This window comes from Mytilus trossulus, chromosome 10 (genome assembly GCF_036588685.1).
Source record: "Mytilus trossulus isolate FHL-02 chromosome 10, PNRI_Mtr1.1.1.hap1, whole genome shotgun sequence".
Lineage (NCBI taxonomy): Eukaryota > Metazoa > Mollusca > Bivalvia > Mytilida > Mytilidae > Mytilus > Mytilus trossulus.
This window is the reverse complement of record NC_086382.1, coordinates 49,387,370-49,399,367: the sequence shown is the minus strand read 5'-3', so window position 1 is coordinate 49,399,367 and position 11,998 is coordinate 49,387,370. Positions and strand designations below refer to the sequence as shown.

General features: G+C 31.6%; 1 long non-coding RNA gene across 1 annotated transcript; it reads right to left on the bottom strand.

Moving 5' to 3' along the window:
* Positions 1-4,897: 4,897 nt before the first annotated feature.
* LOC134686309 (uncharacterized) lies at positions 4,898-10,057 on the bottom strand. Its single transcript, XR_010101590.1, has 3 exons — positions 9,890-10,057; positions 8,291-8,357; positions 4,898-5,079 (listed from the first exon to the last, which is right to left on the bottom strand). It is a non-coding gene; the product is annotated as an uncharacterized LOC134686309 (long non-coding RNA).
* Positions 10,058-11,998: the final 1,941 nt, after the last annotated feature.

Genomic DNA, 11,998 nt, shown 5'->3' with positions numbered 1-11,998 from the left:
CTATTGCACAATACTTAATATAATAATTTTAGATCCTGATTTGGACCAACTTGAAAACTGGGCCCATAATCAAAAATCTAAGTACATGTTTAGATTCAGCATATCAAAGAGGCCCAAGAATTTAATTTTTGTTAAAATCAAACTTAGTTTAATTTTGGACCCTTTGCACTTTAATTTAGACCAATTTTAAAACTGGACCAAAAATTAAGAATCTACATACACAGTTAGATTTGGCATATCAAAGAACCCCAATTATTCAATTTTTGATGAAATCAAACAATGTTTAATTTTGGACCTCGATTTGGGCCAACTTGAAAACTGGGCCAATAATCAAAAATCTAAGTACATTTTTAGATTCAGCATATCAAAGAACCCCAAGGTTTCAATTTTTGTTAAAATCAAACTAAGTTTAATTTTGGACCCTTTGGACCTTAATGTAGACCAATTTGAAAACGGGACCAAAAATTAAGAATCTACATACACAGTTAGATTCGGCATATTAAAGAACCCCAATTATTCAATTTTGATGAAATCAAACAAAGTTTAATTTTGGACCCTTTGGGCCCCTTTTTCCTTAACTGTTGGGACCAAAACTCCCAAAATCAATACCAACCTTCCTTTTATAGTCATAAACCTTGTGTTTAAATTTCATAGATTTCTATTTACTTATACTAACGCTATGGTGCGAAAACCAAGAAAAATGCTTATTTGGGCCCTTTTTTGGCCCTTAATTCCTACACTGTTGAAACCAAAACTCCCAAAATCTATCCCAACCTTTCTTTTGTGGTCATAAACCTTGTGTCAAAATTTCATAGATTTCTATTAACTAAAACTAAAGTTATAGTGTGAAAACCAAGAAAATGCTTATTTGGCCCTTTTTGGCCCCTAATTCCTAAAATGTTGGGACCAAAACTCCCAAAATCAATACCAGCCTTCCTTTTATGGTCATAAACCTTGTGTTAAAATTTCATAGATTTCTATTCACTTTTACTAAAGTTAGAGTGCGAAAACTAAAAGTAGTCGGACGACGACGACGACGACGACGACGACGCCAACGTGATAGCAATATACGACGAAATTTTTTTCAAATTTGCGGTCGTATAAAAAATGATAAACCGGTACTTTTTAAATATATTTTTGTTGTTAAATACCTCCACACTTTATTTTCATGTCAGATTACATCATATCGGTTCATATTAGCAAAGTAATATGAACAGAAAAGTCGTTCAATAAAGTTTCTTTTTAAAGTGACCCTTTCTGTGAATTAATTTGTTATCTTCAAGTTCATAATTTCCGTACATATATTATACAAACCTTGAAAAATGTAAAAGGTCCAAAGGCAGACCAATACACATACTATGAATTGGACAGTTATCAATGGAACCAAATGGATCTTTCCTATTAACAAAATTACATTGAACTTTATATTGTGTATTATGTATCATTTATAGTATTTGAAAATCATTTTGTTGTAGGAAGAGTTTGATATATCGCGACACGATTAAGCTTAATTCTGAGCTGTAAAATGTATCACGCATTTAAACGTTCTTATATCTTTTTATTTAAAAACTGTTGTTTTCGGCCCATTAGATGAAGAACATGAAGAAATTTCCTGCGCATACACTCCAAATTCCTTATTCTCTTCGCTATCTGTTAAAATACATCGGAACCGCTTTTGTTGTTAGAATATCATGACTAAACTATATAAAATTATGTTTCAAATGCAATTTTATTCGTCAATATTTATTAAGATTTTCTATTTGTTAGATTGAGCATCGAAATCAGGTTTTATTGACGAGAGTCTTTCACATCCGTTTCCAATTTGATTCACGATATAGGTATAGTTTCATATATGGAAAAAAAGTATAGACTTAGCCAGTAGTTTTCTCTTTTCACTTCTTTTCTATTTTTCATGTCATGGTATTTTATAGTCGAATATGCAGTTTAGGTTTTTCTTATTGTTGAAGGCCGCACAATGACCTTTAATTGCTTACTACGCTTCATTTCGAACTCAGCTAATGAGCGGTCTCATTGGCAGTCATATCAAATAATTTTCAAAGTTCTTTTTGCTGATAAATGGATTATATCATTAGATCTTGTATTTTGTCAGCGCAATATGCGTATATATGTACTTGTAGGTATCTTTATACTTACGGAAAATAATAGCTGTCACAGTTGAAACGATCACCGAATATATACATGTCAGCAAAGAAAAAAAAATCTTCAATCTGAATATAAATGAGACAATTTTAAACATTTTATCAACAACAATCGAATTATTTGTTAAAGAGACAGTAAAACGTTTGAAATTGTGATGTATTTTAAAATTTGTGTTTAGGGATTACACGTATTTCTTTAATGAAGTATTCATGTAAAACACATGATCATTAGCTATTGTGCTTACTCAGTGTTAGCAATATAAACACATAATAATGATTTAAGTGCGCACCAAAAGTTTCGAAGTGAGTAGTTAAAACATTCAACAGCTCAAATAAATCCGCTGTGGGTGTGTGTCTTTCACACGGGGAAAGATAAGGGCAACAGTAGTATACTGTTCAATAGTCATAATTCGATTAGGCAAAAACGAATTCCAGCGAAATACATCAACTATAAGAGGAAAACAACGGAATACACCAAAAAACTGAACTACAAACAAAACCGAACGCCCGCATATATAGAAACGGACCGTGTGGTAACAACAGCTTTATTCTTGACTTGACACAAGACTTTTGATGAAAGGTTGATTGAACACGTTTTTTTGCAACCTTCCGCTATAATAGCGACAACATCACGATCAATATTAGTTATTGAGAGACCGACATCTTCAAAGCGGGAATTGGAATAAAAGGTCTTCGCTCGAACGTTTTCAATTTCGGAATAACCCATGAACCAAATATTCTAATTGAACATTGAATAAATGGTGCCCATTAATATATTTCGACCCCGCTCGTTATCAATTAAAAAAATCTCTAGCAAAAATGGTATAGGTACTTTCTAAGTAAAACAGATCTGGCAGAAATATATCTGATACAAAATGGCAAAGATTTGTTTAGGTGTTAAGACTTCATAATTAGACCTTGGTATTGAAGATTTACAATGCCGATAATGGCTACACAATTTCAAAAACCGCGACGAAAAAGACGAGATCGCATTAAGTGTAGATACACATAAACGAATTTAACCCTGATCTGTAAATTTTGATTTTAATTATATGTTGACATGACATATCATTGATACGATCGTTACTGTAAATATATGCGTGCACCAAACGTACAGAGAAAATTGACGAAGTCGGTATACGTTATTTGCACACCAGAGGAACGCTAAGCATTCGTTATACACGTGTTGCATAAAATAGAAATACGTCGAAATACAAAGGTACACGTTTGGTAAACGATCCAACTCAAGGAAATTTTTATGTAGCATAATATTTTCATCAAGCTCAAGCGTGTGTTTAGCGTATACCTGTACGCTACAAGCTCGTTATACTTTCTCTACAAGCACGTTTAACGCGCTACAGATACTTTTGAGACACGTTTAAGGCACATTGTATACGCTTCAAGATTGTTCGACTTTAACTAAAACGTATGCGGGTGTGATGTATCAAACACCCCATAGTAGAACGTCAAAGATACGACCGGGACGCGTCTCAAATACGTTGAAGAAACATTTCCTGCGTAGCGTTCATTCCATCTACGTTAGACAAACGCCAGGCATACGCAATCATACGTTTCTTGAACGCCCGATAAACGCTTAGGTACGCTTCTCGTACGCCCAATACACGATTAAAGCTCATTGTGCACACGTAACAGATAAGATTGGCAGGTTGAATGCATCCAACATAACAAGCGTATTGGCATCGTACATGATCTTTTAACACGCCTGGCGTACGTCGGAGCTATACGCCGATGTGTGTCGCCGGTATAAGAAAAAAAAACTAAAAATATTAAGCTATAACTTTATACGTCAGTCGCACGTTTCGACTAAAACGCATTCGAATAAAAAAAAAGTTAAAAGGTTTAATAAAGTACAAGTTGAAGACCATTAAGGATTCGAAATTCCCGGTAATATATTTGTGAAGGAGAAAACATTTAGTTTGCAAACAGTTAATTTATAAACATGGCCGTATCGATGATAGTTCATGTCATTACTGAAGAGCTTTCTACTGGGTAAATTATAGTGTACTGTCGTCTCAAGTTGTACTGTCTTTTGTTTATAATACAATGCTTACAAACATTTACTAGCAACTTTACTTATCATACGTATTTTACCTTTCTTTTGATCTGTTCTTTTCTAACTTTTTTCTTTGTTCGGCTTTCCCATTTGTGTAATATATAAAACATCCATTGACCGAAACGATGGCATAGAATATCAACTCCATATATTCTATATGATGCCAGTTCGTTAATACTGATATTACAAATAGCAAAACCAAAATGCAAATGAACACCAAACAATTCGTTGATGATTTTCCGGGGTTAGTTTTCCTACAGAAAAATGAAGAACAAAAGCCTATTATTTTATAATCGAACTTGTTTTATGACTTGAATTTCTAGGTTTATGGTTAGTTGAAATCAAATACTTCAGAAACTTTGTAAAATGATTTTTTATACGTGATATCAGCAGGCAGAAACTTACAATTATAGAATTAAATATATGTGAAACTTTCTGAATCATGTAAAAATGACAGGAAAAGTTAAACCATTTAAACATATCAAATATAAATACATGTATTTATATACAAATACAAATAAACAAGAAAACTAAAAATCCATCATGAGACTTACATATTTAGGAATAACGAACACATTTCACTGGTGTAAAACATACAGTTAAATCATAATTCTTATTGATGGTTCATATGATACTTAAATACCCTGCCACTTAATACTTGCCTTATGTTTTCTTTTATACGTCCTCTTTTAGGCCTAAGAACAAAATTATTCAAGTCTACCATATTTGAGATAAGTTGTATACGTTTAAAGAACTTTTCTGTGCAAACATGAAAATCAAAGTTTTTAAATACTTCATTGTATGTAATACTTGTTGTCTTTGTTGGACGGAATGTAAGAATCAATTCTGAAAAAAATCATTTAAAAAATGTCAATCGTTTCCCAATTCTTTAAATCTTTTTAGATGATACACGTCAAGGTTTTAAAAACTCTGCAGTAATTGTACTGTAAATAGAGTCAGACTGCGTGCGTCGACTGGGTAACAGTCTCCAACGAAATAAAAAGAAGTTTGTAATTAATCTGTTAAAAAATGAAGAACATTGTTGAATCTAATTGCAACATAGGTGCGTGTTGCTAATGATGTAAACTTTTAAAATTTTCTTGTCAAACCAGATGCTTCACAAGGCGCAGCTTTATACGACCGCAGAGGTCGAACCCTGAACGGTTGGGGCTAGTATGGACATAACATTCAAACTGGATACAGCTCTGAATATGTATTGTGATTAAATAATTGACACAGCATAGGTTTCTGACACAGAATGAATAAGGTCTAATGAACTTTTTTTGCTTTTGAGCAATTCAGTTTGCTGTTGAATATAAATCCTTTGATATTTGAAGAAATTTTCTTTTTCATTCCTGAAATAAGAAAAATTGAACCTCACCAATTTTTTTCACCTCCCCCTTTCTCTTATTCCAAAAATGATCTCAATTCAAATTTCTTATGGAGTTTTCAACAATAACTACGCATTTAAGTGCATCATAAAAAATGAAATGTCATACAGTCATGATTTAAGTTAATTTAACTACTATTCTGGACAAAGAAAGATAACTCCAATGCAACATTTTATATTGGCAAATTTCCAATGAAGTTAATTAACCTACAGTTTTTGGCAAATTTCCAATGGAATTTATTGATAATAAAGTTTTTTGGCAAATTTACAATACCCATAATTTAAGAGCAGTTTAGGTGAGATATTAAAATGAGTTTAAATTATCAACCTTACACTGCTTTTAAATTATGTTTTGAAATAAAGTAATTGGTCATTAACCTGAAAACCCCTTTCCCCCTTTTTTGCACCTTATTCCTTAACGGTTAGAGCCATAATTCCCAAATACAATTCTTACCATCCCTTTGTGGTATTCCAATATCCAAAATCTAAATACATGGTTAGATTCATCATATCAAACAACCCCTAGAATTAAATTTTTGATGAAATCAAATAAAGTTCAATTTTGGACCCTTAAGACCTCAATGTGAACCAATTTGATAAACAGTCCTGAATAAATCTAAATGCATGGTTAGATTCAGCATATTGAAGAACCCCATATATTGAATTTTTGTTGAAATCAAACAAAATTTAATTGTGGACACTGGTTTTGACCAACTTGAAAACTGGGCCCCTAATAAAAAAAAACACTAAGTACATGTTTAGATTCAGCATATCAAAGAACCCAAGAATTCAATTTTTGTTAAAATCAAACTAAGTTTATTTGTGGACCCTTTGGACCTTAATGTAGACCAATCTGAAAACGGGACCAAACATTAAGAATCTAAATACACAGTTAGATTCGGTATATCAGAGAACGCCAATAGTTCAATTTTTGATGAAATCAAACAAAGTTTAATTTTGGCCCCTTTTTGCCTCTAATTCGTCGGGACCAAAACTCCCGAATTCAATCCCAACCTTCCTCTTATGGTCATAAACCCTGTGTTTAAATTTCATAGATTTCTATTTCCTTAAACTAAAGTTATGGTGCGAAAACCAAGAAAAATGCTTATTTGGGCCCCTTTTTAGCCCCTAATTCCTAAACTGTTGGGACTTCAACTCCCAAAATCAATCCCAACCTTCCTTTTGTGTTCATTAAATTTTTTTATGTTTGAATTTCACTGATTTCTATTTACTTTTACTAAAGTTATTGTGCGAAAACCAAGAATAATGAATATTTGGACTCTTTTTTGGCCTCTAATTCATAAACTGTTGGGAAAGAAACTCCCAAAATCAATCACAACCTTCCTTTTCTGGTCATAAACTTTATGTCAAAATTTCATACTTTTCTTTTGCCTTTCACTAAAGTTAAAGTCATATGAAACGAGTGAGTGGTAAAAAATAATATTTATCCAATTCTTGAACCAATGCATGTATATATCATAAACTTAGTCCTCTGTGCACGGTTTTATCATTTTGTACGCAAATATATGGTATAATCGTCATTTTTTTCCTCTCTCTGTATGTTATGATTTTTGGCAAATATGGCTGCTAATTAAATGCCGTGTTTTGAAGCCGAAGTTTACCGATTGTCACCTTATAGTAAACAAATAACAAGAAGCATGGGAATTGAGCACGTGTTTAACATATACAATCAGATAATTGTTTATTTTAATGGCAGATCCATGCGTATTGCGATCACCGGATTTTTACGAGGAGGGTTACTCTCAGGTCACTATGCATACGGGAAATATTTCGGCGAATTGCTTCCTACAAGCAAGCAATTAAAAATAAATAAACTTCTTCTAAATGTAGACAAATCAAAGAATCTTCATCAGAAAAAAAAATATGTACATAAGTTGTATAATGAAAACTATCCATTTAGTTATAAAAAAAATATATGCATAACTTTTTTTAATTTGAGGTTTCTTATGACTTTAAAGTGCGAAAACCTAGAAAATGCTTATTTGAGCCTTTTTGGCCCCTAATGCCTAAACAGTTGGGACCAAAACTTCCAAAATCAATCCAAACCTTCTTTTTGTGGCCATGAACCTTGTGTTCAAATTTCATAGATTTCTATTGACTTAAACTTAAGTTAGAGTGCGAAAACTAAAAGTAGTAGGACGACGACGACGATGATGACGACGACGACGATAACGACGACGACGCAGACGACGACGCCAACGTGATACCAATATACGACCAAAAAAATTTCAATTTTTGCGATGGTATAAAAATGACTGTAATTATCATTCTGACGAAAACGTATGTATAGAAAATATGTTGAATTATATATCTAAATACGGTCCAATCACTCATATGGCATATTTTCCATTCTAATGGTGTGGAATGTTAAAGGTCTATATCTAATACAATTTATTTTTGAGGAGCACCGATCTAAATGCTTAATGGAAAGTCGCATGTAATGATTTCTGCAAATCAAAACAAAGTTACAGCCTATCTAGAGATCTTCGATACAAAAAACACAGATATATTTAAAATTAGAGTCTGCGAATCAAAGGTTCACCATCTTCAAAATCTTGATAATGTATCTTTAAGATGTATTAATTGCATAACGAATTTTGTTTTTAAATCACTACTTATGAAATGTAAACATCACACAAATGATACCTTTAATGCTTATGTTGTTTTCTGCTGTTCCTATGCACATAAAGTATACCAGGCATAGAAGAATGACCTAAAAATACCAAAAAAAAATATTTTGTTTATAAATAAGAAAGCAGTGTTGATGCTCTTCAAATATAAGTTACAAGCAAATACAAAACATACATCATATTTAATTTTATGAAATACGATCTTCTGTGTTAACCAAATGCATATCAGTGTGTGTGTGTCAAGCTAACCGAAATTATATGTTTAGATCAACCGAAGAAGCTTAAAATGTTTAAGTAAAAACCTGTATTCAAACTTTACAGTTTCCACTACTAAGACTTTCTAATTTCTGTCTTCTGTCTTTATATTATATAATTACGCTTAATACATATTACTGCGATGGCATGGCAACAGGAAAACTACTAATAAAGGATATAAATCGTGAAACAACAATTTACAGTGGTTTTTTTTAATGAATGAAACAATAGTTGTTTCTTTGTTACACAAACAAACCGAAAAAGGAAATTATAAGTTCTGGTCAATCCACGACGACTGATCCAAGCTATAAGCGTCAGTTTAATCATTATGAATTCAGCGTAAAGGCCATGTCAACGTTTTGAAATCCGGGCTAATACTCGATGTAGCAAAGTTAGGGTCTGCAATTTTGGAAAATCTTACCTGAGTAATAGTATAATGCTGATTTTCATGATATATTAAGTGGTGTTACTAAACTGGTCAATGAAGTTATCTTATCAAAATGGTCTCATCATTGACAGTAATACCAATGATTTAAGGTGTATTTTAAGATAAAGTTACGAAATAAGTGCTCACTTCATCTACTCTATATGTTGTTATTAGTGCATGTTTATATATTCATATTATAATTCCAAGGTCAGGAAATGTTTTCAAAATATGATTTTTATAAGGATACACCATGGACACTATTTTCAATTTTGATATGACTTTTACTTACTTTCAAGTTTTTTCACTAAATGTTCAACATAACAATGATAACTGTTTATTTTCTTTTGCATAACATGCTTACAGGTAACATTGCTAAGGTAAAAACTATTGCAACTGCTTAAATCTTGAGAAACATAATTCTTTCCCTACCAATTTGTCTTTTGGTTACACTATTGACTTTAGAGACTTTTCCTTTTGGTCAAATCTTTTATTATAAAACCAACAATACACCTCTCAAATCATTAAAAAATGTTTGTATGTATCAAAATGCAATAAAAATTGATAAATTCTTATAACAAATGGTAATAATAATAGTCCTATTTCAGGTCGGAAAGGATTTATAGTAAAAAAATAACAGTTGATTCTGGTTTTATTTAAGGGTTTAAGAAAACATTCAGGATTTTTTTTATAACATTTCATACGATCAACTGTATATAGTGTATCACAAAACATTCATATCTAACATATGCAAATGGTATTTTGATACATTTTTATATATATTTTCATGTCTTTTGACTTAAACATACCAAATAACATAGTTTTGCATGGTTTTTTTTATAATGACCCATCTGCAAAGGAGAGAGAGAAGATATAACGGGGATATTGAAACTCATGATTTGAATACTAACTGACTACTTCATTGTCAATACTAACCTTCCAAATATTGTTCGTCAAGTGTTTGAACGTCAAACTCATTGACATATTGTTCTTTTCAAAGCAATTCTATTCGTCTTTACTATGATAAATATTATCAAAACAGGCTCAGCACAGATGTGTAGATGTATTCTGTTCTTTAAATGCTTCTTGAATCTCTCAGCATCATTGCAGACACTGAAATATTAAATCGAATAGATGATAAAATTGAAAATGTAAATGGGGAATGTGACAAAGAGACAACAAACCCGACCATAGAAAAAAAACCAACAGCAGAAGGTCAGCAACAGGTCTTCCATGTAGCGAGAAATTCCCGCACCCGGAGGCGTCCTTCAGCTGGCCCCTAAACAAATAAATACTAGTTCAGTGATAATGAACGCCATACTAATTTCCAAATTGTATAAAAGAAACTAAAAATAAAAATAATACAAGACTAACAAAGGCCAGAGGCTCCTGACTTGGGACAGGCGAAAAAATGCGGTGCGGTTAAACATGTTTGTGAGATCTCAACCCTTCCCCTATACCTATAGCCAATGTAGAAAAGTAAACACATAACAAAACGCACATTAAAATTCAGTTCAAGAGAAATACGAGTCTGATGTCAGAAGATGCAACCAAAGAAAATAAACAAAATGACAATAATACATAAATAACAACACAATATTACATAAATAACAACAGACTACTAGCAGTTAACTGATATGCCAGCTACAGACTTCAATTAAACTGACTGAAAGATTATGATTTCATCATATGAACATCAGGCACAATCCTTCCCGTTAGGGGTTTAGTATCATACCATCATAACATAACTAACTAACTAACTAACTAATTTTATTCAGTATAAAATCCAGTACAAAAGGATCATCGTTGAAACACATAAACACATATAAAAAACATATATACAAAACAAGACAAAAATAAAACATAACATAACAGCCAACAATTTTGACACTTATAACAAGCAAGAGACAGAACTCAAACTTCAATATTATGCAACATTTGTGCAATTATTCCCACTGATGAATGTCTAATCAAAATACATTTGTCTATATATATAAGAAATCTGGTGAGAACATCAGTCTCCGAACAGTTCATTAAATATTTAAATTTATCAAAATTATCTAAATTGCAAAAACATGGTATAATACTAGCAATGTCATCATAAAACTTTTCCATCTCCTCGTGATAGAGGTTGCATTCACATATAAAATGAAACTCATCTTCAATTTTGTTATCAACATGATCAATACAATGTTTACATATTCTTTGATCCAAAGGCGTTTTATTATATCAGCCTTTTTCAATGTGTAAATTGTGGTTAGAAATTCTTAACATGCTTAATTTACATAATTGTCTAATATATTGTTTTGAGATATTTAACTTTGTATAAGTCTCAGGTTTATATTCCTCTTTTAACTTGTAATATGTGCGTAGTTTGTTTTGCTTTTCACCTGACAAACATGAGAAAAAATAATTTCCATATCTTTCTTGTAATATCTTTTTCACTGCAGATATGAGTTTTCCTTCTGACAAAGTTCATTTATTATTCCAAACATGATCAAAATTAATAAATTTTAGAAACTCAAAAATGTGTTTATTGAAGGTACATGGAAAGGTACAATCAACTTCTTCGATTGACTTATATGCTAATTTTGAAAAATTCAAAAGAGGGTCTTTATACAAATATAGCCAGTATTTAAGAGATTGCAAAATAACAAATATAGAGATTGGATAACGACCAAGTTCTGCCATACTGGCAATATTAGAAGCATATTTCGTGGCACCAAGTACATATTTACAATATCGAATGTGAACCTTTTCAGGAGTAAAATTTAAAAAAGGGTTTTTCTAAATCATCATTTGAACCTTGTGTTAATCTTTTGTCCAGGTTAAGAATGTAACATATATGAGAAGAACATAACCCGTGTCATGTCAACAACTGGTTTTTGAATAAATGTGTTTAGTTCCGATGTTTAGTCAATAGAACACGTTTTAAATTCTTATATTAATAATTTTATTAAACAAATATATATTAAAATGTTATATTGCAAGCAACAGTTATACCTTTTTCTTTAAAACATTACATCTATTTAGTTTTGAATTTCA